The following is a 23,163-nucleotide window of genomic DNA, read 5'->3' as shown; positions in this document are numbered from 1 at the left end:
AGAGATTTAAATTGGAAAGGAAGAAGTCAAGTTACCCATATTTGCAGATGACATGATCCTATATATAAATAACCTGAAAGTCTCCATCCCAAAACTTGTAAAAATGATAAATTCCTTCAGCAAAGTGGCAGGATACAAAATATATGCACAAAAATCAGTAGATTTTTCTATATTCAAAAGAAAAATAAACAGAGAAAGAAATCAGTGAGGCCGTCCCATTTTCAATAGCAACCACTACCACCACCACAACAAAATAAACACATTGGAATAACACTAACAAAGGATGTGAAATAACTATAAAATGGAAATATAAAACCCCTCAAGAAAGAAATAGAACAGGACTTGAGGAGATGGAAAGATCTCCCATGCTCCTGGATAGGTAGAATTAATATTGTAAATAAGGCATTTCTACCTAAAGCAATATAGATTTATATTTTATAAATATAGATTTAACACAACACCAGTAGAAATAGAAGTATCCTTCTTCACCATGACTAAAAAATTGATCTCAAAATTCATATGGAATGACAGAGGCCTCAAATATTCAAACATATCCTCAGCAAAAGAAATACATCTAGTGGTATCACCATACCCGGTTTAAAGCTATATTACAAAGCTATAGTGACAAAAACAGCATGGTACTGGAATGAAAACAGAAACAGACCAATGGAACAGAATTAAAGACACAGATTTAGGGCCAGCAACTACAGCTGCTCGATCATTGACAAAGGTACCAATATTGTAGACTGGAGAAAAGACAGCATGTTCAACAAATAATGTTGGACAAATTAGATGACCATATGTAGAAAAATGAAGTTAGATCCACTCATTTCTCCATACACAAAAATTAAGTCCAATTGGTTTTAAAACCTCAATATATTAAGACCAGAAACTGCTCAACTACTTGAAGAAAAAATAGGATGCACTCTACACAATATAGGATTGGGCAAAGATTTCCTGAACAAAACCCCAGTAAACAAGGAAATTAAAAAGCATTTAACCAATGGAATCTCATGGTGCCTAAAAGCTTTTGAACAGACAAACATATCATAAGCAGAGCCAATAGATTACCAACTGCATGGGTGAAAATCTTTGCCAACTATACCACTGAAAGAAACCTAATATGTAGAATCTACAAAGAACTCAAAAAACTAAGCAAAAAAAAAAAAAAAAAAAAAAAAAAAAAAAAAAAAAACACTCAAAAGTGGGGCAGAGAACTATATAGGGAAATCTGAAGAGGAAGAATGGCTAACACACACTTAAGAAAATGCTCAACATCCCTAACTGTTAGGGAAACACAAATTGAAACAACTGTGAGATTCTACCTTACCCAAGCAAGGATATCAAATATTAAAAAATCAAATGAAAAAACATGTTGGTGAGGCTGTGGATAAAGGAATACTTGTTTACTTTTGGTGGGAATGTAAGCTGGTACAACCACTGTGGAAATCAATTTGGAGACTCCTGAAAAGAATGAATATAGAGTTACCAGCAGACCTTGTTATTCCCTTATCAGGCATTTACCTTAAAAGCTCCACATCTCAATTCAGAAATATTTGTCAACCATGTTTATAGCTGCTCAATTCATAATAGCTGAAAAGTGGAATCAACCCAGGTGCCCATCACTGGATGAATGGATAACCAAGATGTGGTATATCTACATGATGGAATTCTACTCAGCAATAAGAAAAAAATGACATATTTAAATTTGTAGAAAAATGGTTCAACTTGGAACAGATCATTCTAAGTGAAGCCACAAAATCAGAGAAAGACAACCATCACATGATCTCATTCATCTACAGTTCCTAACCTGTATCAGCCCAGTTGCTGACATAAATGAATAGCATCCTGAAGCTTAGACAATAGGGAGGGTGGGGTTTAGGGGAAGGGAAAGAATGTGGGGGAAAGAGACAAAACTGAACCCAAGTTGAATTGGTACCATAGAATCCTATATCTTGGAAGTCACCTAAAAGGTGGAACCCTCAAGAGGACCTTAGAGAGAGCACCTGAATCTAAGGGCCCTAGATGGAGTGAGAGGAAACCTAACCTCAAATTTCTCTTTTGTCTCTGGCTTTTTTCTTTTCCTTTGGTGCTGGCCTGTACTTCCCTGTACCAGGATGTAGTCTACATCTCCCAAAACAAATAAGACAGACTTCTCTCAGACCACTTGATTACTCACCACAGGTCAATGGTAAGACACTGCTGCTAAAGACATCAAACACTGTTTGCATGGACCATGGAAAGCTGTGTTTGGAATCCAGAGGAAAGCCATTTCCCAGACAACTGGCCCATCTAGTACTGGAATGTGCTACTACAGGGGGAAAGTGGCCAACATATCTCCAAGCAACTCAAGTTGATAATGATTATTTGATTTAATCAGTGCTGACTTCACTCTCAGTTGGAGAATCTGCTTCTCTTTTTTTCAGATAGGAACTGGACCTGAGGAGACAAATGACCCAGAGCACTCCACCCCTGCCCCACCTGAAACCACAGAGGAATTGGGGAAATGAACAAGAGTGCTGCTTTCTTAGTTAAGCTGATATCAGCACAAGGGTGATGGATAAAGATACTGAGGACACTCAGCAGCTACCAAACCAGAGATCCAGATGCTCCTAAGTGCCCATCACTGAAGTAGATTTAAATACTACCAACATAGCTCAGGGAATTTTGCAGAAGAGGGGGCAGAAAGATGGTTAGAACACAAGTTGGGACATTTTGCACAGAGACATTACCTCTCCACCTCCCATAATGCATGCCCCACAACCCCCATTGGACTGACCTGCATCCCCAAGAAGGAACACACACGCGTTGTTTACATATAAAATATGTCCATATCTAATATAAAAAATAAATTAACTTTTTAAAAAAGAAAGGAAAATACATGGCACGATGTCAAACTGTGAAAGACCTATAAATAAGAAACATAATTGTCATTCTGCTATCTACAGTAAGCCATTTATCTTGAGACATCAGATTTATTTCTCCTACACAAACTTCTGGGCAGTTTGAAGAATGGCCTTTCCCAGGCTAGTCAGCAGGGAGGAATAGTTTGAGAAGATGTAAGAAGACTGGGAAGGAGTCATAGGATGAAGGCTTGTCTCTGGGGATACCTAGGAGGGAGCACAGTAATAGTAACAGGTGGATTCTATGGCTGTTATGGAGTCAGGTGCCAGGGTGCTAATTGAGAGTGTTTAATGAATAAGGATGCTTTGAACTGGTACTGTAATCCAAAAACAAGAGATGGTTACTTTGTCAATTTCCTAAATGGGTGTGTGTGTGTGTGTGAATGAGAGATTTGAGTGTGAGTGGTATAGTTACATGAATGTGCCCTTGTGTCACTCCATGTGCTTTCCTGCAGTGGGGGTTGCTTATACACAGTTCCCAGCACATTAGGAATCCCACTCCACCCCTCTTCTGGCACATCTTGTATTAAGCTGGAATCTGTACTGATTCCAGAGCTGGCAGGCTCTGATTATTCTGAGGTCTCTGCTTCCTTGTGGGACTGACACTAGGGTTTCAAGCACACATGGCCATACCCAGCTGTCTACATTGAATCTGAAGATTCAAATTCTGGCCCCTCAGGCATTCATGCTTGTGCAGGAAGCACAGTTAACTCCTGAGCCATCTCTGCAGCTCATAGAAATTACCATTATTTTAATGGTTTACTACAGATTTGTGTTACTTTTGAATGTCTGAAACCTGAAGTGGAATTCAGTGAACTGAAGTGAAGGTGTTAGCCGGGCTGTTCTCTCCATGGACAATAGGTAAGAATTCGTTCTTGCGTTATCCAGCTCTTGGAGGCTGTTCCCATTTGCTTCATGGTTGCCTTCTATCTATGAAGCTAGCAATAACCAGATAAGTGTCTCTTGCACCAGTCTATCTAACACTGACTTTTGTACTTTTTTCCTGAGCTGGTTGTGATTATATTTAACCCACTCAGATGATCCAAGAAAAGCTTGGGTCCTTATCGTAACCACATCCATGAAATTTCTTTTGCCACATAAGGTGGCATAGCCAAGGTCTGTAGGGGTTAATCTGTTATTCAGCCTACCATCATTGAGAGGCAGAAAGTGAGATCATTTTATTCATGTGATCTGGTTAACAAACTAATAGCTAAGTTATCTAGTTTGTGAGACTAATTTGGTAGAAAAACTTGGATTGTACTTAGATTGGGGATGAAGCCATTTGGGGATAGATGTACAAGCAGGTCAGGAAAGGAAAAGTACTCATGAGGTGTCCTTACTACCTGAGTTAGGTACATCAATTTCCTTGTTCTAAAGGTCTAATATTGGGCTGGAGAGATTGCTTAGTGGTTAAGGCACTTGCCATTAAAGCCTAAGGACCCAGGTTCTATTCTGCAGGACCCAGATAAGCCAGATATGCCCATGGTGGCACATCTGATTGGAGTTTGTTTACAACTGCTAAATGCCCTGGCATGGCTAGTCTCTCTCTCTCTTTCTCTTTCTTTCTGTGTCTGACTCTCTCAAATAAATAAAATGAAATGAATGAAATGGTTTATTTTAAGAGGTCTAAAAGTTTAACTCTCAATTCAGAACAAAAATCAAAATTTGTCACTATAATGGATTTGGTAACTTTTTAAGTGGTACCAAGAAAAACAGGTTAAAACTGAAAGTCTAGTTCCTAGGAGCTGTGGTTGGAATACAGATGTGTCAGTGCTCCCTGTTCAGTTCCATATTTAGTATTCTACTCCTGGAAACCTTCAGGTATAGTTCCAATAGGATGCTTGACCCTAATTGCACATAAAAAATGATAGATTTGGAATGTGACATTATGACTATTTAACAAGCTTAATCATTTTCACTGCAATCTTAGAAAACAAGTCAATATTTAGACTTAAGAAAAATATGAAGAGGGTAACTCACTCTCTCTCTTTCTCTCTCTCCCCCCTCTCTCTCTGTGTGTGTGTGTGTGTGTGTGTGTGTGTGTGTTTGTGTGTGTGTGTATTTACATAAAACACTTCCAACTTCCCCCCTCCATGCCTGCAGTGGATTTTCTCATTTCTGCAGTCACTGTTGTTGTTAGCTCCTGGCTGGTTGGAGTTAGAATTTCTTAGTCTGGGGTTTGAGCATGCTTCATATCACCATGAATCTGGCTGCAGGTTGTGAGTGGAACTGGCAGGGTGATTGTCCCACTAACTTTCAGATTCCAGTTCTTCATTCCATGAACATGCAGTAGACTTCCAAGGAAAACCACTACTCAAAAGTTCTCAGCCTACTTTGGCTTTCTTGTCTGAAGGGTTTTTTTTTTTTTTTTTTGTAATTTTTGTTTATTTATTTGAGAGAGACAGAAAGAGGCAGATAGGGAGAGGGAGAGAGAATGGGCATGCCAGGGCCTCCAGCCACTGCAAACGAACTCCAGACGCATGTGCCCCCTTGTGCATCTGGCTAACATGGGTCCTGGGGAGTCGAGCCTCGAACCGGGGTCCTTAGGCTTCACAGGCAAGCGCTTAACCGCTAAGCCATCTCTCCAGCCTTGTCTGAAGGTTTTCATGTTCTTGCAACAAAATGTGCAGATAGTGAAGGACTTCACCTCAGGGAGAGTAGAAAACATGAACACCATGGTCTTTACCCTGAAAAAGAGTATGTAGTTTTAATAAGAGAGTCATAAATACAGAATTATAAGTTACAGGTGCTCCAATAGACATAAAGTGTGTGGGTTCAGCAGGAGAAGCCCCTGATATTGAAGAGAACCTATCATCAGGATTGTTTTCAATTATTACTTAATTAGACTTGTTTTTTTGAGTGTACAGGATATTTAGAAATGTGTCCATATGGCATTGTGAATCCAGATAGGTAATTAATGGAGATCAGAAGGCGAGGAAGACTGGTAAACATTATGAATGTGAAGTTCTTCTTTGACTGCCTTTGAACTAGTAAGAGAACTTAGGAAAGTGATATTTAACCATGTATTATGGGCATTTTTGAAAAAACTGTGTGTCAGACTGTAAGAGCCTTTGAATGCCAGATAGAAAAAAAAATTATTGATAGATTTATGCCCAAATTTTTATCATTTTTTTCTTTATTTTTATTCCCCAAACAGACAAATTCTATTAGTCATGACCCATTATTCAATTGCTATTAGATTGTAATTATCAGTATTCAACTTAGAATTTAAGCAGTGTTATTTCTAAATGAATTTGCCATGTAATTTTCTTTCATGATGTAATTCATATGGTCTTGATATCAGTGTACTATTACTTCATTAAAAATGGTGGTGGCTAGAAAGATGACTCAGTGGTTTGTTTTTAAAGCCTGTTAGTCTGGGTTCAAGTCCCAAGCCACCCACATAAGCCAGATGCAAAAAGGGGCACAAGTGTCTAGTGTTCTTTGAAGCATTAAGAGTCCCTGGCATGACAAGTCACCTTCTTTCTCTCTCTTTCTTTTTTTATTTCTTTCTTTCCTCACACTCTCTCTTTCTCTTGCTCCTTCCTCCCCCCCACCCTCTGACACACACACACACACACACACACACACACACACACACACACACTATGAGAGAATTTAATTGTCAGTATTTTCTGTTGTTTTGAAGGTTTCACAAATTTTAGTGTGAGGCCATCTGCGTTTTGCATGTGTGTATGTTTGTGCATCTAGTTATGGGATAATGATTATGGGATAATGATTAACTTAACTATCTTCCTTTTCTTTTTCTTTTTTGCTTTTTCAAGATATGTGTCTCACTCTAGCTTAGGGTGACCTAGATTTCACTTTGTAGTCTCAGGGTGGCCTTGAACTCATGGTGATCCTCCTACCTCTGCCTCCTGAGTACTGGGATTAAAGGCGTGCACCACCACGCCTGGCTTTCCTTTTGTTTTAATGCCAGATTTTTCCATTTATTTGTTAGTTCTCTATCTCTTTCAATTAATACATATTTATGCATACCAACTCCTTTCTGCTATTTCTATAGTTTCATTTTAATTTTATAAGTTAGACAGTGACTTAATCTGTATTTCATGTTTAAAAATAAAAAAAAAATTCTATGAACTTTTAACCACAAAGTTAAGAGATAAATTTACAATTTTAAGAAGATATGGGCTTGAGACATGGCTCAGTGGTTAAGGTGCTTGCCTGCAAAGCCTAACAATAAGGGTTCAGTTCCCCAGTACCCAAGTAAAAAGCCAGATGCACATGCATCTGGAATTTGTTTAGCTGGTTGGGGTGGTGCACACAGGTAGGATATTGCTGAAGAGGCAGAGACAGGAGGATCAGGAGTTCGAGGCCAGCCTGGGCTATACACTTAAAGGGCCAAGATGGTGACTGCCTAGCTGTGCTGTAAATCCCAGGGAAAGAAAGGCAAGACATTAAGGGTTTACTGGGTCTTTTTGTCAGTGGGAGGGCACTGGGGGTGGGGGAAGCAGGGAATCATGGATCCCCTCGCACCAAATAGCCGACCCGGCACCACTGCCACCCATTGCGCAATGATCGATCCCTGTGTGAGGACCCACATTACTGCTCCTGCCTCTGCACGTTCAGTGAGCCCAGTCCCACAGCAACTGCCACACAATCCCAGATTTTGTCTCTTGCCTGCACCAGCTCAGGTGCGTACCAGTCTGCCGTGCCGGCCATCCACCATTGTCCTGTGGCGGGGGAGTGCCGACTTTCCGGGTACCAGTGTTCCCAGCCAGAGGTTGGGCTACTTCAGTGCTTGGTACCTCAGTCCCCCTCCAAGCTCAAAGGAAGGCAGCTTTGGCACATTACCACTTAAGAATTCAGGCAACTTTGGCACCCCTTCCAGGCAGTAGATAGGTAGCTTTGGCAAGTGGGAGCCAAATCCCAGGCTGCCTGGCAACTGCCCCAGGCTGCCTCAGATTCCCATTGCCCTGGAGCCCAGGCTGATCCACCCACCTACATGCCCATACACTGTGATGGGCAGACCATAGCACAAAAGAAATAACATGAAAAATCAAATGCAAGAAAATCCAGTTAGATCACCCAGTCCTACAATGAATACATCTAACCAAAACATAGAAGAGTCATTAGGATGAGAGCATCAAACTGAAGCTAGGAACAATGCAACCCTTACCAACCTACTGGTAGAACTTGCAGGAAAGCAAAAAAGGACTGATAATTGTGTAGATGCTGCCATCATTAAGCTAAAATAAATAGATAATAAATTGGAAGGAGTTCAAAGTGAGTTAATAGATTGGAGAGAGAGTGAAAAAAAAGAAGACCTTAAAAATCAGCTGGCCATGCTAAATGAAGACATAAAGAAATGCAAGGATGAATTCCAAGAATCATCAAGAAAATCAGAAAATGATATGGAAAGGGAGCTGGAAAGAGGGATGGAAATTCTACATAGAAAAGTAGTAGAAAAAGCAAACTTAATTGAACAAGTCCAAAACTCTAGAGGCTATAAAGAATAGAGTCAGCGAAGTGGAGGATAGAAACTCTGATCTGGAAGACAAGATGGAAGAAACAGTTTGAGAGTTCAAAACTTTCAGTAAGTTCAAAAGTTTGTGTGAACAGAATATCAGAGAATTATGGGATACACTTAAATGTCCTAATATCAGAATCACTGGAATACCAGGAGAAGAAATTCAGACCAAAGGCATGGAGAATTTATTTAACAAAATAATTGAACAGCACACTTTTAAACAATAAATGGATAGTGGATGAAATAAAAAATGAAATTGCAAAATTCCTACAATTGAATGACAATGTGAACACATCATACCAAAACTTATGGGACACAATGAAGGCAATCCTCAGGGGAAAATTCATAGCACTCAATGTCTTCATACAAAAGACAGAAAGATCCCAAATCAATAACCTAACCATTCACCTAAAGGCACTGGAAAAAACAAGAAAAATCCAACCCAAAGAGCTCCAGAAGGAAAGAAATAATTAAAATCAGAGCAGAAATTAATGAATTGGAAACCAAGGAAAAAATTAAGACAATTGGCAAAACAAAGAGATGGTTCTTTGAAAAAATAAACAAGATTGACAATCCCCTGGGCAATTTGATTGAGCAAAAAAGGGAGAACCTTCAAATTAATAAAATTCAAAATGAAAAAGGAGAGATCACAACAGACATAAGTGAAATTGGGAGAATCTCATTTGAACAGAATAGAGGACCCAGATGTAAGCCCAAGTAGCTATAGCCACCTGATATTCAATAAAAATGCCAAAAATACTCATTGGAGAAAAGACAGCCTCTTCATCAAATGGTGTTGGGAAAACTGGATATATATCTGCAGAAGGATGAAAATAGATTCTTCTCTCTTGGCATGCACAAGAATTAAGTCCAAATGGATTAAAGACCTTAACATCAGACCTGAAACTCTGAAACTGTGAGAGGAAAAAGTAGAGGAAACCCTCCAACATATTGGTCTTGGCAAAGACTTTCTGAATACAACCCCAATTGGTCAGGCAATAAAACCACAGATTAATCACTGGGACCTCATGAAATTACAAAGATTTTGTACTGCAAAGGACACAGTGAAAAAAGCAAAGAGGCAACCTACAGAATGGGAAAACATCTTCACCAGCTGTATATTTGATAGAGGATTAATATCTAGGATATATAAAGGACTCAAAAAGTTAAATAAGGAATCAAACAAGCCAATCAAAAAATGGACTATGGAGCTAAATAGAGCATTCTCAGAGGAAGAAATACAAATGGCATATAAGCATCTAAAAAACTGTTCTACGTCACTAGTCATCAGGGAAATGCAGATTAAAACTACATTGAGATTCCATCTCACTCCTGTCAGATTGGCCACCATCATGAAAACAAATGATGATAAATGTTGGTGGGGGTGTGGAAAAAGAGGAACCCTTCTACACTGCTGGTGGGAATGCAATCTGGTCCAGCCATTGTGGAAAACACTGTGGAGGTTCCTAAAACAGCTAAAGATTGATCTACCATATGACCCAACTATAGCACTCCTAGGCATATATCCGAAGGAATCATTTCATTTCCTCAGAAGTACATGCTCAACAATGTTTATTGCTACTCAATTTTATAATAGCTGGGAAATGGAAGCAGCCTAGATGTCCCTCAACTGATGAGTGGATAATGAAGATGTGGCACATTTATACAATGGAGTTGTACTCAGCGGTAAAGAAAAATGAAGTTATGAAATTTGCAGAAAAATGGATGGATCTGGAAAGGATTATATTAAGTGAGGTAACCCAGTCCCAGAAAGCCAAATGCCACATGTTCTCTCTCATATGTGGATTCTAGCTACAGATGACTGGGCTTCTGAGTGAGAATGAAAATACTTATTGGCAGAGGCCAGTAAGTCAAAAAGGAGACATAAGGGAAGAGAAAGGAAGGGAGGAGGGTACTGAAGAGGTTGATATTGTATATATGTAAGTACAATGATTGTTATGGGGAGGTAATATGATGGAGAATGGAATTTCAAAGGAGAAAGTTGGGGGGGGAGGGAGGGAATTAACATGGGATTTTTTTTATGATCATGGAAAATGCTAATAAAAATTTAAAAAAAAAAAGAAATTGGGAGAATCATCAGGACTTATTTCAATAAGCTCTACTCCACAAAACTGGATAATGTGGAGGAGATGGCTAAATTCCTGGATGCATACTATCTATCAAAGCTAAACTCATAGCAGATTAATCACCTCAATGAACACATCACACTCATGGATATTGAAAAAGTAATAAAAAACCTCCCCCAAAAAAAGAGTCCAGGACCAGATGGCTTCTCAGCTGAATTCTATCAGACCTTCATGGAAGACCTCAAACCAATCTTCCTTAAACTGTACCACACAATTGAAGACCAGGGAAAGCTACCCAACTCCTTTTATGAAGCTAGTATCACCCTAATCCCAAAACCAGGCAGAGATGCCACAAGAAAAGAAAACAACCTGCCTATTTCCCTTATGAACTTATATGCAAAGATCCCGAACAAAATCCTCGCAAACTGAATCCAACAACACATCAAAAGCATTATCCACCTTGACCAAGTGGGATTCATCCCAGGAATACAGGGGTGGTTCAACATATGGAAATCTGTCAATATAATACACCACATAAACAAGGTTAAACATAAAAACCACATGATCATTTCGATAGATGCCGAAAAGTCCTTTGACAAGATATAACATCACTTCATGATCAAAGCATTGGAGAGAATTGGCACGGTTGGTTCATATCTCAACATAATAAAGGCAATATAAAAGCTCCGAAGGCCCAAATCTTACTTAATGGAAAGAGACTCGAGGAATTCCCATTAAGATCAAGAACAAGACAGGGTTGTCCTCTCTCACCTCTGCTTTTCAATATAGTACTGGAAGTCCTAGCTCAAACAATAAGATAGGAGAAGGAAATAGAAGGGATACAATTTGGAGAGGAAGAAGTTAAGTAGCTCTATTCACTGATGACATGACTGTATATGTAAGAGACCTGAGAAACTCTATCCCAAAACTCTTGAAGGTGATTAACTCCTATAGCAAAGTAGAAGTATAGAAAATCAATGCATAAAAATCAGTAGTATTTCTATATTCAAATGAAAAAATACAGAGAAAGAAATAAGGGACATAGTCCCATTTTCAATAGCAACAAAAAAAATATATAATACTTTGGAATAACTTTAACCAAGGAAGTGAAAGATCTATACAACGAAAACATAAAAACGCTCAACAAAGAAATTGAGGATGACCTGAGGAAATGGAAAGACCTCCCATGCTCCTGGATAGGCAGAATTAACATTGTAAAGATGACTGTCCTACCAAAGGCCATATACCGATTTAATGCAATTCCAATTAAAATCCCTACAGTGTTCTTCACAGAGATAGAAAAAATGATCTCAAATTTCATATGGAGAAGGCATTGCATATCCAAACATATCCTCAGCAAAAGAAATACCTCTGGAGGCATCACCATACCTGATCTAAAGCTATATTTCAAAGCCATAGTAATAAAAATGGCATGGTGCTGGCATAAAAACAGGAGTATAGACCAATGGAATAGACTTGAGGATCCAGACTTTGGGTCAAGCAACTATAGCTATTTGATATTCGACAAAGGCCGGAGAAATATAGGCTGGAAAAAAGAAAGCATCTGCAACAAATGGTGATAGACAAACTGGATAATCACATGCAGGAAACTGAAACTTGATCCACACATTTCACCATGCACTACACTCAAATCCAAATGGATGAAAGACCTCAATATAAGAACAGAAACTCTAATAGTACTAGAAAAAAATTTAGGAAGTACCTTCCATGATATAGGAATAGAAAAAGACTTCCTGAACAAAACCCCAGTAGCACTGAACTCGAGTTGGAAGAGGCGAGTCTGTTCTCAAAATGAAGGGCCATGATCCAAAAGAACCAGAGCAGTTGAGAAAGGTGTTTATTGGTGGTCTGAGCTTTGAAACTACAGATGATAGTTTGAGAGAACAGTTTGAGAAATGGGGCACACTCACAGATTGTTTGGTCATGAGAGACCCCCAAATAAAGCGTTCCAGAGGCTTTGGCTTTTTGACTTACTCATGTGTTGAAGAGATAGATGCAGCAATGTGTGCTTAGCCACACAAGGTTGATGGGCGTGCAGTGGAACCAAAGAGAGCTGTTTCTAGAGAGGATTCTGTAAAACCTGGTGCCCATTTGACAGTGAAGAAAATTTTTGTTGGTGGTATTAAAGAAGATACAGAAGAGTATAATCTGAGAGACTACTTTGAAAAGTATGGCAAAATTGAAACCATAGAAGTGATGGAAGACAGAGTGGAAAAAAGAGAGGATTTGCTTTTGTAACTTTTGATGATCATGATACAGTTGATAAAATTGTTGTTCAGAAATATCACACTATTAATGGGCATAATTGTGAAGTGAAAAAGGCCCTTTCTAAGCAAGAGATGCAGTCGGCTGGGTCACAGAGAGGTCGTGGAGGTGGATCTGGCAACTTTATGGGTCGTGGTAGAATCTTTGGAGGTGGTGGAGGTAATTTTGGTCATGGTTGAAACTTTGGTGGAAGAGGTGGCTATGGTGGTGGAGGTGGTGGCAGCAGAGGGTGGTATGGTTGAGGTGATGGTGGTTATAATGGATTTGGAGGTGATGGTGGCAACTATGGTGGTGGTCCTGGTTATCGTAGTAGAGGAGGCTATGGTGGTGGTGGACCAGGAAATGGAAACCAAGGTGGTGGATATGGTGGTGGAGGAGGAGGATACGATGGTTACAATGAAGGAGGAAATTTTGGTGGTGGTAACTATGGGGGAGGTGGGAACCACAATGATTTCGGAAATTATAGTGGACAACAGCAGTCAAATTATGGACCCATGAAGGGGGGCAGTTTTGGTGGAAGAAGCTCTGGCATTCCCTATGGTGGTGGTTATGGATCTTGTGGTGGCAGTGGTGGATATGGTAGCAGAAGGTTTTAAAAATAGCAGAAAAGGGCTACAGTTCTTAGCAGGAGAGAGAGTGAGGAGTTGTCAGGAAAGCTGAAGGTTACTTTGAGACAGTCGTCCCAAATGCCTTAGAGGAACTGTAAAAATCTGCCACAGAAGGAGCGATGATCTATAGTCAGAAAAGTTACTGCCGCTTAAACAGGAAACCCTTCTTGTTCAGGACTGTCATAGCCACAGTTTGCAAAAAGTGCAGCTATTGATAAAATGCAATGTAGTGTCAATTAGATGTACATTCCTGAGGTCTTTCATCTGTTGTAGCTTTGTCTTTCTTTTTCTTTCATTACATCAGGTATATTGCCCTGTAAATTGTGGTAGTGGTACCAGGAATAAAAAATTAAGGAATTTTTTTAAAAAAAAAAACAAAACAAACAACAACAACAAAAAAAACCCCAGTAGCTCACTATCTTAAACAGTCACTCAACCAATGGGATCACATGAAGGTGAAGAGTTTCTTTACAGACAAGCATACAATAAGCAAAGCCAATAGATTATCCACAGAATGTGAGAAAATATTTGTGGGTTATCCAACTGATAGAGGCCTAATCTCTAGAATCTACAAAGAACTCAAAAATCTAAACATTTAGAAGTCAAACACCCCACTCATAAAATGGGGCAAAGAGCTGACCAGGCATTCATAGAGGAAGAATTACAAATGGCAAACACACACTTAAGAAAATGTTCATCATCCCTAATCATCAGAGAAATACAAATTAAAACAACTATGAGATTCTACCTTACCCAAAAAAGGACAGCAAACTTCAAAAAATCAAATGAAAATAAATGCTGGCAAGGATGTGAAGAATTAGGAACACTCATCTACTGTTGGTGGGAATGTAGGATGGTACAACCATTTTGGAAAGCAATATGGAGACTCCTGAAAAAGCTGACTATAGAGATACCAACAGACCCAGTTATTCCCTTATTGGGCATCTACCCTAAAACCTTCAAACCACATGCCAGAGAGATTTGCTCAACCATGTTTATAGTGGCTCAATTCGTAATAGCTAAGAGCTGTAATCAATCCAGATGTCCATCACTAGGAGAATGGATAACTAAGATGTGGTATATCTACACAATGTAATTCTATAGAGCAGTAAGAAAAAATGACACAAAGAAATTTGAGGAAAAATGTTGGAACCTGGAACAGATCATTGACAGTGAACTTACCCAATCACAGGAAAAAAAAAATCACCACATAGTCTCACTCATCTACAGCACCTAACCTGAATCTACCCAAGGTAGCTTACATTCCCAGCAAGTATCTCATGAACTAGACCCTAGGATGAATGGGGAGGGTGGGGAGGGCATTGAAGGGGTGGGGAACACTAATCTAGACCCCAATAGCAATGGTACCATAAAATTCTACTTCCTAAAAGGCAGAACAAATGGCTGAACCTTCACCAGGCCCTTACAGGAAACACCTGAACCACAAGACACTGGAGAGGGTAGGATCAAGTGTAACCTAGATCTTCTACATCTTTTCTCCCTCCCTCTCTCTCTCCCTCCCCCCCCCCTCGTCTCTCTAACTCTTGCAAATTAGTTATCTTTTTCCTCATTTTCTTAGATGGCACTGACCTGTAACTCCAAGTTCCAGCATGGGGCTATCATCCACAATGAGCTTTGGATCAGAGAGACCTACAAAATTTCCTAAAAGAATGACAGATTTCTGTCAGAGTACTTGATGACCCACCAAAGGTTAGTGGTAAGACCCTACTGCTGAAGACATCATATGCAGCTGACATGTAAAATGGAACAGCATGGCTGGAAGCTAGGAGAGAGTAAGTCCCCAGACAGTCAGTGTGTCTAGTGCCAGCAGGTGCTACTTGGGCGACTGGGGGAAATGACCAATATCTGTCCAAGCAACTCATGGTCTAACCTAATTAGCAGCAAATAACCTATTGTGATGCCCACACAAGTTCAATAGTGGCACACAATCATGGTGGGGAACCAACTGCTCTTGATTTGGCTAACTGATCCCCTCAGTGGTATGGGACCCATAGCTGGAGCTGGGAAACAAGTCAGAACCATACCCAAACATAAGCCCACTCTCCAGTATCAAGCTACCATCAATCATGGGCTACAAGAGGGCCTACACCTATTAAAAAACTCTCTATAAAAAAAGTAGGGTTATCTTATTTGTCCTGGTGGTAACTTACTCTCCGTTGGAGAATCTGTTTCTCTTTTTCAGATAGATGGAGATCCTAAGGAGAGAGTCACCCCATCATACCTCAAAAGGGCCCCGTCTGAAACTAAGGAAATTGGCTAAACAAGCAAGGATGTTGTTTTCCTGATGATCTGGTTACCAGCACAAGGGGGAAGGAGACCAACACAGAGAAAAATCAACTCCTACCAAATCAGAGAGCCAGAACCCCAGAGGCCCCCAACACCTCATCACTGAAGCAGACCAAAAATGAACCCAACATGGCTCAGGGAAGTTTAACAGAAGAGGGAATAGAAAGAATGTCAGAGCCACATGTTGGATCATGATATGCAGAGACATTTATCTTACCAATAACTGTGGGCTGGGCTGGAGAGATGGCTTAGCGGTTAAGCGCTTGCCTGTGAAGCCTAAGGACCCTGGTTCGAAGCTTGGTTCCCCAGGTCCCACGTTAGCCAGATGCACAAGGGGGCGCATGCGTCTGGAGTTCATTTGCAGAGGCTGGAGGCCCTGGCGTGCCCATTCTTTCTCTCCCTCTATCTGTCTTTCTGTCTGTGTCTGTCGCTCTCAAATAAATAATAAATAAATAATTTAAAAAATAAAATAAAATAACTGTGGGCTAACTCCACAATGCACGACCCATATACCTCAAGAAGGAGGGGCCAATGGGGAGGGGGTAGGTCTCAGATGAGCCCAATAATGGTACCAAACTGCCTGTATTTGTTGAATACAAAAGTAATAAAAAATAAAAAAAGATGCTATGACATGTTTTTCCTACTTTGGTTATTAATAGTTAATTTTATCTTATTATGATACTTGAATATTTCCTATATTTGCTATTTAAAGTTATAAATGATTAATTTAAGATAAAATATACCAGTAAATTTGGAGTTTCTTTGGTGACTAATAAAAAGGTGTTTTATGTTTTATGTTTGTAGGGGACTATCTTATCTTTCTATCTATCATCTATCTGTGTAAAATATATATTTATGGTATATGAACATGCATGGTATCTGTCATTTTAAATATGTTATCCAGCTACTCTTTTTGTCCACTGATTAGCTGTGAATGCAGAATTGAGTAATCTCCTGAGTAATCCTCTGCATTCTCTCCTTGTCCCTTGATGACATTGTAGGGGATGTCTGTCTGTGCATTCTTCCCTAGCACCTTGATGTCATTGTAGGGGATGTCTCTGCATTCTCTCCTTAGTCCCTTGATGACATCGTAGGGGATACCTCTGCATTCTCTCCTTAGACCCTTGATGGCATTGTAGGGGATGTCTCTGCATTCTCTCATTAGTCCTTTGATGGCATTGTAGGGAGATGTCTGTCTCTGCATTCTTTCCCTAGTCCCTTGATAACATTGTAGGGGATGTCTCTGCATTCTCTCCTTGGTCCCTTGATGGCATTGTAGGGGATGTCTCTGCCTTCTCTCCTTAGTCCCTTGATGGCATTGTAGGGGATGTCTCTGCATTCTCTCCTTAGTTCCTTGATGGCATTGTAGGGAGATGTCTGTCTCTGTGTTATTTCCCTAGTCCCTTGATAACATTGTAAGGGATGTCTCTGCCCCTTCTCTCCTTAGTCCCTTGATGGCATTGTAGGGGATGTCTCTGCATTCTCTCAGTCCCTTGATGACATTGTAGGGGGATGTCTGTCTCTATATTCTTTCCCTAGTCCCTTGATGACATGATAGTGGATGTCTCTTCTTAGTTCCTTGATGACATTGTAGGGAGATGTCTGTCTCTGCATTCTTTCCCTCGTCCCTTTATGACATTATAGGACATGTCTGTGCATTCTCTCCTTAGTCCCTTGATTACATTGTAGGTAATGCCTATCTCTGTATTCTGCATGGTTACCCCATCTGTTGCAGGAAGTTTGTGACTTCTGCATGGTAAAGACCAGTCAAGTGTATTTTATTTTACACAGCAATAACACCTACCATGATAACAGGGATATTATTTGCTGTTGAGAACCATTGATATTTGGAAAATATATTTTTAAAATTTTCCCCCTTATGCATATGTTAATTCTGTACATTTGTGCTAAAATTTCAATTTTAATTCAATTTTGTAAAAACAAAGAGTGTATAAAAATGCATTTTTTTCACCCTGAGGATGAAATAATCTTAATGAAATGATGATGTCAAAAAAACTTTGAGGATTATGGAGCTCAGTGGCTTCCCTCTGATTTTTGGTCTGTGTTTAGGCACAAGAGACTAAAAGTTATAACAAGTAAATTCACTTTTCAAATATCTTTAAGATAAATTTATACCTCTTATTCCAACACAGAGCCTTAACTTCTACCACCTTCTGCTGTATTTCATCTCCCAAAGGGCAAGCTACATTAAATTGATAAATTCTTGAATGTCAGTGTGACTCTAAATAGCATGCATGCATGTGAATTAAAAAAACTTCTGGAGGTTCTAAAATAAACCCCTAAAATTTCCAGTGAATTTCTATGTATGTAATAGGAAAAGAAATCAATTCTGTGGATACCGTAGAACTTTAACTTTAAAAAGAAGCTCTGAAATTCTTTGAACTCAAAATGAGCTTACTGAAATTGTATGCAAACAGTACAGGAGTATAACAATTTTGAAGCAAGTTTTGGCTAGCTCATCAGAATTTGAAAGAATCCCCCCACACATGTGTGGATAGGATTTGAAGCAGCTTAACTGAGGCTAACATACACTGACATCTAGTCTTTTGTAGGGTGGTTATAATGACTTTCTTTGCTATAGAAAGCAGAAGTAGTGAGTATTTTTAGGTATTCACCTCATCATAGAAGAGTGCTGCTATTCTATTCTGGTCAGCACTTGAAAATACTTCACAGAGAAGCTGTTCCAAATGTGCCACCGGTGAGAATTAAGTTGTACTAATGCTGTGCAATGTTACTTCTTAGAGGTAAAGGCTGTGTTATTGTTTCTAGCAAAAGGTGTGCATGGGGGTTAGGGTCTGAGCTGAAGATCAGGTGACCATACCCACTGACTGCTATATTTTGGGAAATCATAATATGACAAAAGCCAATTGACATGAAAATTAGTGAACAGTGGCATGTACTAGATCTTTTTAGATATAGCATGTGATTATCTCAAGGACTTGAACATCCTATGTAATGTCTGAGACTTTAGATTCAAAACACACTGATTCATCCTCTTTGAACCTGCTTTTACATTTTCAGGTCTCCTTTTCTTTTATAGAGGGATGCGACTAGCTGACTTCACTAGGAGTACATCTGCACTTATAGCCTTCACTGTCCTACCTCTGCCCTCCTTGCTGATCATCATTTTTTTTTTATTTTTCTATCAAGTAGAAACTGTGTATGGTCAAATCCTGTGTTAGTACCATCATTTCCTTTCTTCCTGCCACCAATCCTCTGGGAGGCATCCTCCCTGCGATTGTAGTTTATGAGATGTAAGAACATTAGTCAGTCATTGGGGGTGGAGCAATGCCTCTGAACATTCCCTTCCACTCTGTGGCTCTTAGAATCTTTCCTACCCCTCTTCCACAAGATTGCCTGAGCTGTAGTGGTTGTGTTTTAATTCAACTTCAGTGTTGTGCTCTCAGCAGCTTCTGGATTTCTCTGTGGTGTGTTTTGAGTATCCTCCATGTCTGTCTCCATAACCCTGGCTCTGGATGACAGGCTCGCCATGGAAGCCTTGCTGACCATCTTGACTCAGGACTTGAATGTCCTCCTACTGCAAGCCCTCTCGGGGAGAGATTGACTGGTTCCCAGTTTCTTAACCTGCTACCTTTAGTAGGGTATGAACTTCTTCAGACATGTATAAATTTAAATTTTCCTTTCAATGAAGGACTGTAATGTTTTGTTTTGTATTGCTTTTCTGCTCATTAAAGACCTTAGGTCTTTGTACTTTCTTTCCTTGCTTGGAGTTCTTTTTCTTACAAATTTCCAAAGTAAACATAGCTCTTTCTGTCTCCGTCTCCTAAGATGCCCCTGTTCTGCTTCCCACTTTCATCTGCCATTGGTTCCTTTTATTCTCTTGACATCCATGGTGAAGGTCAACAGGAAGGTCCCCTGTTCATAGAAGACATTGGCTATTTTATAACAACAGTAGATGTGCATCTGCTAGGCACTGGAGACTGAAATGCTATTAGATTTTGCAGTTGACAGTGGTGGTATATATTTATTACCATCAGTATACATTATTAATATGAGCATAGGAGCATTTCGTTAGAATAGTTGGAAGGCTATGAAAAGTCAAAAGTTTTAATGGCTTTCTGATACATGAATTCTATTTTCAGTATTTCTAGCAAAATGTAAAATTAATTCTTTGTTTGAACACCTCTGGATACAGATAATTTATGAACATAGAAAAGCTTGCATTTTGTTAAGCCACTGTGGTAGTTTGATTCAGTTGGCCCCCACAAACTTAACTATTATGAATGCTAGGTCCCCAGCTGATCACAAGTTGGAAATTAATGCCTCCTGGAGGCAGTATATTGTTGGGAGCGGTCTTATGGATGTTATAGCCAGTTTCCCCTTGCCAGCGTTTGACACACTCTCTTGTTGCTGTTGTCCATCTGATGTTGGCCAGGTGGTGATGTTCAACCTCTGCTCATGCCATTGTTTCCCCCTGCCATAATAGAGCTTCTGCTAGAGTCTTTAAGTCAAAATAAACCTCTCCCCTCCACAGTCTGTTCTTGATGGGGTGTTTTCTACCAGCAATGTGAACCTGACTGCAACTATTCACCCTTCAGGACTTCAATCATTGTAGAGTTTACATTGAATGAGCTCTTCAGAGGTTCTAGAGATTTTTCTGAATATTGGTCTTCAAAAAGACCTATAATATAGCTGATATTGCTTGATATTTACAGATGAGGAAACCAAGTCATAGGAAGTCTAGTAGTGTAGCCATGACTAGAAAACAACAGCAGAAAAACAATGGAAATAAAATTCCTACTGAGGCTCTTATTTATTCCTACAGTAGTCAATGAATGCAATGCGAGTTATGGAAGTAATATAAAATTAGCAAATCTCCCAGTTATAACATTTTATAAATTATTGGTAGAGATGAGAGATGGAATTGAACCTGTGAATATTTGAGTTTGTTATTCATTAACTCAACAAAAATGAATACTGTTGATTGTCATTCATAGATGTTGCAGATAAAGCAGTGAACAAGACATGCCAGCTGTATTTCTAGTAAGAGGCAACAGCTGTAAACAGAAGAGTACACAGGTAATGAAGAAGAACATGACAGATAATAATCAAAGGCAAGAAAGCAAGGTTAGCAAGTTTTGCATCTTGGGTGATATGAATTTTGATAGGAAGGCCTTTGTTAGATGGTAACATTTAACATTTGATATTATATTCATTATTATTAAGAATAAGAGGGCTCTGGAGGGAATTCAGTGATAGAGGACTTGTCTAGTATACAAGGCTTTGTGTATAATCTCCAGTATTATGTCCTCTTTCAACATAAATCCATTTCCTCCAATCTCCCTCTATTTTATCATATATATATATATATATATATATATATATATATATATATATATGCCTCATTATACACATAGATAGATAGATATATAGAGATAGATAGATAGATAATTAGAGTCATCTATTGGTTAAAATAAATTGGATTGAGAATCTCAACCTTAAGAGAAGTCAGCTAGTACTTGGGAATGTAGTTCATTTGGTAGAGTCCTTGCCTAGAATGCACAAAGCTTTGTGTTTGATCCCAGCACCATATAAAACCAGGTATGGTGGCACGTCACTACCATTCCAACACTTGGAAGGCAGGGGCAGGAGGATTAAATGTTTAAGGTCAGTTTTGACCAATACTTAGGTGAAGTCCAAGTGAGACCATGTCAAAAATAAAGGAAGGTTCTAGAAAGGGAAGGTGATGAGAGAGATGGATCATGTGATTTGCTGATTTCTTATTCTTTCCAGACTCTGATCAGGTCTGTGCATCTTGATTGTATTAGATACTGGAGATTTCAAACGGCTGTCTTGTATATGTTCCTGCTCTTCCTGTGGTCTGGTTACATATTCCACACATATTTTTGGTATTGGCTATCAAATTTATTAGTTCTTTGCTTCCCAATCCCTCTGCCTCTATAGCTTCTCATTTAAGCAGCTCTTTGTTTTGATTCCATTATTGCAAGTAACTGAAGGTGTTGTGATTTCAAAGATTCATATTTTGCTTTGTAGGGATTATGACCTAGGGCAGGGAAAAAGGAGCAGATAGTTGTAAACTAATAGAGAATGAAAAGCCAGTCAGGGATCCTGTAATGGTGTGGTCAAAGTATGCCTTCTTTCATGGATGAGCACACTTAATAAACAAACACTGCTCGTCCTTGATGGTTTTTCTAGGAACCTCATAGTTATTTCAGCTGTCATTTCATACTTTCAAACTTTTATGGACTATCATTTCTTCACTTATATACAATCTCCTCCTGGCCCTTGGCCTTTGTCAGCAGTAGCCTGAGCTCCACTCGTAGTGTAAGGCTCCTACTGCTTTATGCCGTGTTCTCACGTACGTCTCTCAGCTACGCTGAGCTCTTTGAGTTCTGAGTCCAGGGACCATGCCATATTCTAGTTCATTTATTATTTTTCATTGAATCAAAAGTCATGTGAAATAAAAGTGACCCATTTAAAATTTATAATTCATTTAGTAAATTTATGATGTTGTGCAAACACCACTCCTATCTTGTTCCAAAATATTCTCACAGTTTCAAAAGGAAATGCTCTACTTGTTTGGCAGTTGCTCCCTAGAACCCCTTTCATAGACCCTGGCAATCATAGTTGATTATGTTTGTATCCTTGGTCCCTTCCATAGAACCTAGCTCAGAGTAAGTGCCTAACAAATATTTTTATTAGAATAATGAATGGATTATATATTTCAAAGGAATAACTCTCTATATTTAAATTGCTTTATTTATCCATAGCAGTATGCTGGGTATAGGACATGTATTGAACATTGAGAAATGCATTCATATCTTTGCCTTCATGGAGTTTATAATCTAATCCATTGCTGTATGCTAGATATACTATGTGATTTACACTTGTCATTTAAACTTTCTAGTAGCTGCATGCATTCATTCTTGTTGCTGCTGTTATAACTTCCACAAACTAATGACTTATAGCAACCTAAACATGTCTCTTAAGGCACTATGATCAGAAGACTACTGTTGGCTTTACTGGGATAGCCAGGCTGCATTCTTTGTGAGACAGTTCAAGCTGAGTTTGCCAAATCCCCGATGTTTTATATGCAAGTATATCACATCTTGAACTAGACACATGTATTAGTTATATTATGAATTGCTTTGACAAAATACCTGGCACAGGTGAGGCAAGCTTAGGGAAATAGGTTAACAGCCTAAGACACTTTTTGGTTTGGCCAGTAAACATACCCTTTCCCTACCAGTGTTCATAACAACTGTTTGCCAACCTGAGACTCCCCATCTGAATTAAGCATTATGAACACTCTACTTCAAATGATGGAATAAGTCTTTCCTCCCCTAGAATCTTTGTGAATGCTCACTTTCTTGTTTAGTTTCTACTCAAACATATGCTAGGACATATTCAGGATCTGAAGACATGGGGCCATCTGGCTTACACTGGTTCTGAGTCCATGCATAGTAATGCAAACTGTG

General features: G+C 39.2%; 1 protein-coding gene and 1 pseudogene across 6 annotated transcripts in view; both read left to right on the top strand.

Annotated features, from left to right (window-relative positions):
• Window positions 1–23,163, top strand: part of Enox1 (ecto-NOX disulfide-thiol exchanger 1) — a 674,222-nt gene that overhangs the window by 237,761 nt on the left and 413,298 nt on the right. The gene's annotated exons all lie outside the window — the stretch shown is intronic.
• Window positions 12,294–13,736, top strand: LOC123459332 (annotated as a pseudogene).

Source organism: Jaculus jaculus, chromosome 3 (assembly GCF_020740685.1).
Source record: "Jaculus jaculus isolate mJacJac1 chromosome 3, mJacJac1.mat.Y.cur, whole genome shotgun sequence".
NCBI lineage: Eukaryota > Metazoa > Chordata > Mammalia > Rodentia > Dipodidae > Jaculus > Jaculus jaculus.
Note: the sequence above shows the minus strand (reverse complement) of the source record. Positions and strands in the feature narration are given on the sequence as shown.